The sequence below is a fragment of the Anopheles coustani genome, unplaced genomic scaffold (assembly GCF_943734705.1).
Source record: "Anopheles coustani unplaced genomic scaffold, idAnoCousDA_361_x.2 scaffold_39_ctg1, whole genome shotgun sequence".
NCBI lineage: Eukaryota > Metazoa > Arthropoda > Insecta > Diptera > Culicidae > Anopheles > Anopheles coustani.
The window spans coordinates 146,222-153,004 of record NW_026525420.1 but is presented as its reverse complement, the minus strand read 5'-3'; positions in this window follow the sequence as shown (position 1 = coordinate 153,004).

Below are 6,783 nucleotides of genomic sequence, written 5' to 3'. Positions count from 1 at the left end.
TATGGAAAAGTGAGTTCTTGGGCATAAGGCAGTTTACCATGCATATTTACCTCGCCTTTTGCTCATCATGCATATTTACCTCGCCTTTTGGCCAAATCCCCGAATATCGTCTCCGCGTTACCAGTTAGCGGTTCCAAGTGTTCGGATCAAAGTTCCAACATAATAAGTACTTGCCAAAACGGTGCTTGCCATGCCGTTAAGGGAATTACACTTGGTGGCGCATTTTGTGCACACTTTTTGTCACAAAGGTGTACTGGCCATATCGCCCTTTTGCGTACCTCGGATCGTAATGCCGTATATGGACGAAAGATAGTCCTCGTGGCGATAAACATTCGTGCCGAACATTGCTTTCCGCTAGCTCGTATGGAAAAGTGAGTTCTTGGTCAAAAGGCAGTTTACCATGTATATTATCCTCGCCTTTTGCTCACCATGCATATTAACCTTGCCTTTTGGCCCAAATCCCCGAATATCACCTCCGCGTTACCAGTTAGCGCTTCCAAGTGTTCGGAGCAAAGTTCCAACATGATAAGTACTTGCCAAAACAGTGCTTGCCATGCCGTGGAGGGAATTACACGCGGTGGCGCATTTTGTGCACACTTTTTGTCACAAACGTGTATCGGCCATATCGCCCTTTTGCGTACCTCGGATCGAAATGCCGTATATGGACGAAAGATAGGCCTTGTGGCGAATAACATTCGAGCCGAACATTGCTTTCCGCTAGCTCAAACTAAAAAGTGAGTTTTTGGGCAAAAGGCAGTTTACCATGCATATTTACCTCGCCTTTTGCTCACCATGCATATTAACCTTGCCTTTCCCCCTTGCCCACTCAACGGTGCGATGGTGAGGGGGTGGGTTGGGGAGGAAAGGAGGTGGTCGTGGCAGGGGTCCTGCACTACCCACGGGGGGTACCTGGGCACCAGCTGGGCTTAAAACACCGTTACCACCAACGTTCCTTTAATCTTGGGCCGAAAAACTGCTTGTTGGGACAGAACTTTTATTTTATCCCCATTGACAGAAATTTAATTATATCCCCATTGACAGAAAATTTAATTTTTCTGGTGCTTAAGTTTTTCAGTCATTGTTTCGTCGGTTTTGCTTCGATCCACTTGCGGTTTGCGCCAAAAATTTTTTTTATTTTTCCGCGTCTTTGGCAAACCCACAAGACCGTAAAATCGTGAAAAGCTTTTCCTAGAATTTTCCGACTGACAAGTTTTCAAAAAGTTTTTCACTCGCCGTTTGGTTAATTTTCCACCGATTTGTTCGCAGTTTGCACCGAAAATTTCTTGTATTCTTATGCGTCGTTTGACATCTCCCACGACCGCAAAATCGTGAAACAAATTTCCACGAATTTTCCGACATAAGAGGTACCTTAAGCTGTTTTGACCTTACTTGGGTGCATACCATGAATCACCGATAACTCCACTTTGGAGGCAAGCAACCGCCTTGGCCCCAATTACCTTTTTTGTTTATTATGCCACGACAAACCTAAAAATATTCACTTCTAGGTTTCTATCTCATACCGCCTCGATGGTATTCTCGGTCCAAGCGCCATTTCCAGCGACTTGGTACCCAAGTTCCTCCATATTTGCCTAATAGCTTCGCACAGCTACATGCCAATATTTTATTACCATTTTTACTAATCAGTACCTCTCAAGACCTTTTAAAATAAATGCCCCACTAATCGCTCAGTGCCATACAGGCTGAGCAATAATTCATGAAAGGTACCTCACCTTGATACAAAAGTGGTCGGTCCAAACCATCAATCTACCATATAACCGACTTGCGGCCCTCTGACCGGGTTGTCCCCGTAGTAATAAAAGATGCGTCTCCGCCCGCCCAGCTTTAAAATACTCTACGGTAAGCCGCTTTCTTATACCAACTGGCCGCTATTCGCGATTCAAGGGTGATTTTGACTAAGTGTCGGGATAGGCGCATTTTGTCACATGCGTGTATCGGCCATATAGCCCTTTTGCGTACCTCGGACCGAAATGCCGCATATTGACGAAAGGTAGGCCTTGTGGCGATAAACATTCGTGCTGAACATTGCTTTCCGCTAGCTGGTACGGAAAAGTGAGATTTTGGGCAAGAGGCAGTTTACCATGCATATTTACCTCGCCTTTTGCTTACCATGCATGTAAACCTTGCCTTTTACCGAAATCCCCGAATATCGTCTCCGCGTTACCAATAAGCGCTTTCAAGTGTCTTAAGCAAAGTTCCAACATGATAAGTACTTGCCAAAACGGTGCTTGCTATGCCGGTCCGGGAATTACACCTGGTGGCGCATTTTGTGCACACTTTTTTGTCACACACGTGTATCGGCCATATCGTCCTTTTGCGTACCTTGGATCGAAATGCCGAATATAGGCGAAAGATAGGCCTCATGGCGATTAACATTCCTGCCGAACATTGCTTTCTGCTAGCTCTTACGGAAAAGTGAGTTTTTGGGTATACGCCAGTTTTCCATGCATATTTACCTCGCCTTTTGCTCACCATGCATATTAACCTTGCCTTTTGCCCAAATCCCCGAATATCGTCTCCGCGTTACCAGTTAGCACTTCCAAGTGTTCAGAGCAAAGTTCCAACATGATAAGTACTTGCCAAAACGGTGCTTGCCATGCCGTTAAGGGAATTACACTTGGTGGCGCATTTTGTGCACACTTTTTTGTCACACACGTGTATCGGCCATATCGCCCTTTTGCGTACCTCGGACCGAAATGCCGCATATTGACGAAAGGTAGGCCTTGTGGCGATAAACATTAGTGCCGAACAATGCTTTCCGCTAGCTCGTACGGAAAAGTGAGTTTTTGGGCAAAAGGCAGTTTACCATGCATATTTACCTCGCCTTTTGCTCACCATGCATATTAACCTTGCCTTTTGCCCAAATCCCCGAATATCATCTCCGCGTTACCAGTACGCGCTTCCAAGTGTTTGGATCAAAGTTCCAACATGATAAGTACTTGCCAAAACGGTGCTTGCCTTGCCGTTAAGGGAATTACACTTGGTGGCGCATTTTGTGCACACTTTTTGTCACATACGTGTATCGGCCATATCGCCCTTTTGCGAAACTCGGATCGAAATGCCGTATAATGACGAAAGATAGGCATTGTAGCGATAAACATTAGTGCCGAACAGTAGGAGAGGTGTGGCTCAAGCCATGTTTTTGTTCAAATTGCTGACTGGTGAAATTGATGCACCATATATTTTGAGTCAATGTCCTGTTCGTGTTCCTGTTTATTCTACGCGTAATAATGAGTTCCTATATGTGAATCCTACTACAACGAGGTACGCTGAAAATGCCCCGATACTCGCAATGTGTCGTTCTGTGAATAAGTTTAGCAATCGAATAGATTTTAACCGAACCTCTGTTACTGTTAAGGAATCACTTGTCCAATGTTGGCATAGTTATTAGTTATAAATGTTAACTGAAGATTGTTTTGTAAACTATTTGTTAAAACTGACGATTCATTGGGGTAATTCACCTGTTGAATCTTGAATAAAGAATAATAATAATTTTAATTGCTTTCCGCTAGCTCGTACGGAAAAGTGAGTTTTTGGGCTAAAGGCAGTTTACCATGCATATTAACCTTGCCTTTTGCTCACCATGCATATTAACCTTGAATTTTGCCCAAATCCCCGATTATCGTCTCTGCGTTAGCAGTTAGCGCTTCCAGATGTCCCAAGCAAAGTTCCAACATGATAAGTACTTGCCAAAACGGTGCTTGCCATGCCGGTCTAGGAATTACACTTGGTGGCGCATTTTGTGCACACTTTTTGTCACATACGTGTATCGGCCATATCGCCCTTTAGCGTACCTCGTATCGAAATGCCATGTATCGACGAAAGATAAGCCATGTGGCGATAAACATTCGTGCCAAACATTGCTTTCTGCTAGCTCGTACGGAAAAGTGAGTTTTTGGGCAAAAGGCAGTTTACCATGCATATTTACCTCGCCTTTTGCTCACCATGCATATTAACCTTGCCCTTCCCTTTTGCCATCTCAACGGTGCGATGGTGAGGGGCTGGGTTGGGGAGGAAAGGAGGTGGTCGTGGCAGGGGTCCTGCACTACCCACGGGGGTAACCTTGGCATCATCTGGGCTCAAAACACCGTTACCACCAACCTTTTTTTTAATCTTGGGCCGAAAAACTGCTTGTTGGGACAGAAAATTTCTTTTATCCCCATTGACAGAAATTTAATTATATCCCCATTGACAGAAAATTTAATTTTTCTGGTACTAAAGTTTTTCACTCATTGTTTCGTTTGCTTTGCTTCGATCCACTTGCGGTTTGCGCCAAAAATTTTGTTATATTTTTCCGCGTCTTTTGCAAACTCACAAGACCGCTAAACCATGAAAAACTTTTCCTAGAATTTTTTAGAATGACAAGCTAGCAAAAAGTTTTTCACTCGCCGTTTGGTTAATTTTCCACTGATTTGTTCGCAGTTTGCACCGAAATTTTTCTTGTATTCTACTGCGTCGTTTGACATCCCACACGACCGCAAAATCGTGAAAAAAATTTCCACGAATTTTCCGACATGAGAGGTACCTTAAGCTGTTTTAACCGTACTTTGGTGCATACCATGAATCACCGATAACTCCACTTTGGAGGCAAGCAACCGCCTTGGCCCCCCTTACTTTTTTGTTTATTATGCCACGACAAACCTTAAAATATTCACTTCTAGGTTTCTGTCTCATACTGCCTCGATGGTATTCTCGGTCCAAGCGCCATTTCCAGCGACTTGGTACCCAAGTTCCTCCATATTTGCCTAATAGCTTCGCACAGCTACATGCCAATATTTTATTACCATTTTTACTAATCAGTACCTCTCAAGACCTTTTAAAATAAATGCCCCACTAATCGCTCAGTGCCATACAGGCTGAGCAATAATTCATGAAAGGTACCTCACCTTGATACAAAAGTGGTCGATCCAAACCATCATTCAACCATATGACCGACTTGCAGACCTCTGACCGGGTTGTCCCCAAGTAATAAAAGATACGTCTCCGCCCGCCCAACTTAAAAATATTCTACGATAAGCCGCTATCTTATACCACCTGGCCGCTATTCGTGATTCAAGGGTGATTTTGGTCACGTGTCGGGATAGGCGCATTTTGTGCACTTTTTTTGTCACATACGTGTATCGGCCATATCGCCCTTTTGCGTACCTCAGATCGAAGTGCCGTATATGGACGAAAGATAGGCCTTTTTGCGGTAAACATTCGTTTCGAACATTGCTTTCCGCTAGCTCGTACGGAAAAGTGAGTTTTTGGGCAAGAGGCAGTTTACCATGCATATTTACCTCGCCTTTTACTTACCATGCATATTAACCTTGCTTTTTGGCCAAATCCCCGAATATCGTCTCCGCGTTACCAATTAGCGCTTCCAAGTGTTCGGATCAAAGTTCCAACATGATAAGTACTTGCCGAAACGGTGCTTGCCATGCCGTTAAGGGAATTACACTTGGTGGCGCATTTTGTGCACACTTTTTGTCACATACGTGTATCGGCCATATCGCCCTTTTGCGTACCTCGGATCGAAATGCGGTATATGAACGAAAGGTAGGCCTCGTGACGATAAACATTCGTGCCGAACAATGCTTTCTGCTAGCTCGAACGAAAAGTGAGTTTTTGGGCAAAAGGCAGTTTACCATGCATATTTACCTCGCCTTTTACTTACCATGCATATTAACCTTGCTTTTTGGCCAAATCCCCGAATATCGTCTCCGCGTTACCAATTAGCGCTTCCAAGTGTTCGGATCAAAGTTCCAACATGATAAGTACTTGCCAAAACGGTACTTGCCATGCCGTTAAGGGAATTACACGCGGTGGCGCATTTTGTGCACACTTTTTGTCACATACGTGTATCGGCCATATCGCCCTTTTGCGTACCTTGGATCGAAATGCCATGTATGAAAGAAAGATAGGCCACGTAGCGATAAACATTCGTGCCGAACATTGCTTTCCGCTAACTCGTACGAAATAGTGAGTTTTTGGGCAAAAGGCAGTTTACCATGCATATTTACCTCGCCTTTTGCTCACCATGCATATTAACCTTGCCTTTTGCCCAAATCCCCGAATATCGTCTCCGCGTTACCAATACGCGCTTCCAAGTGTTCCGATCAAAGTTCCAACATGATAAGTACTTGCCAAAACGGTGCTTGCCATGCCGTTAAGGGAATGACACGCGGTGGCGCATTTTGTGCACACTTTTGTCACATACGTGTATCGGCCATATCGCCCTTTTGCGTACCTCGGATCGAAATGCCATGTATAGACAAAAGATAGGCCTTGTGACGATAAACATTCGTGCAGAACATTGCTTTCCGCTAGCTCGCACGGAAAAGTAAGTTTTTGGGCAAAAGGCAGTTTACCATGCATATTTACCTCGCCTTTTGCTCACCATGCATATTAACCTTGCCTTTTGGCCAAATCCCCGAACATCGTCTCCGCGTTACCAGTTAGCGCTCTCAAGTGTTCAAAGCAAAGTTCCAACATGAAAAGAACTTGCCAAAACAGTGCTTGCCATGCCGTTGAGGGAATTACACTTGGTGACGCATTTTGTGCACACTTTTTGTCACAGACGTGTATCGGCCATATCGCCCTTTTGCGTAGCTCGGATCGAAATGCGGTGTATGGAAGAAAGATAGGCCTTGTGGCGATAAACATTCGTACCGAACATTGCTTTCCACTAGCTCGTACGGAAAAGTGAGTTTTCGTTCAAAAGGCAGTTTAACATGTATATTTACCTTGCCTTTTGCTTACCATGCATATTAACCTTGCCTTTTG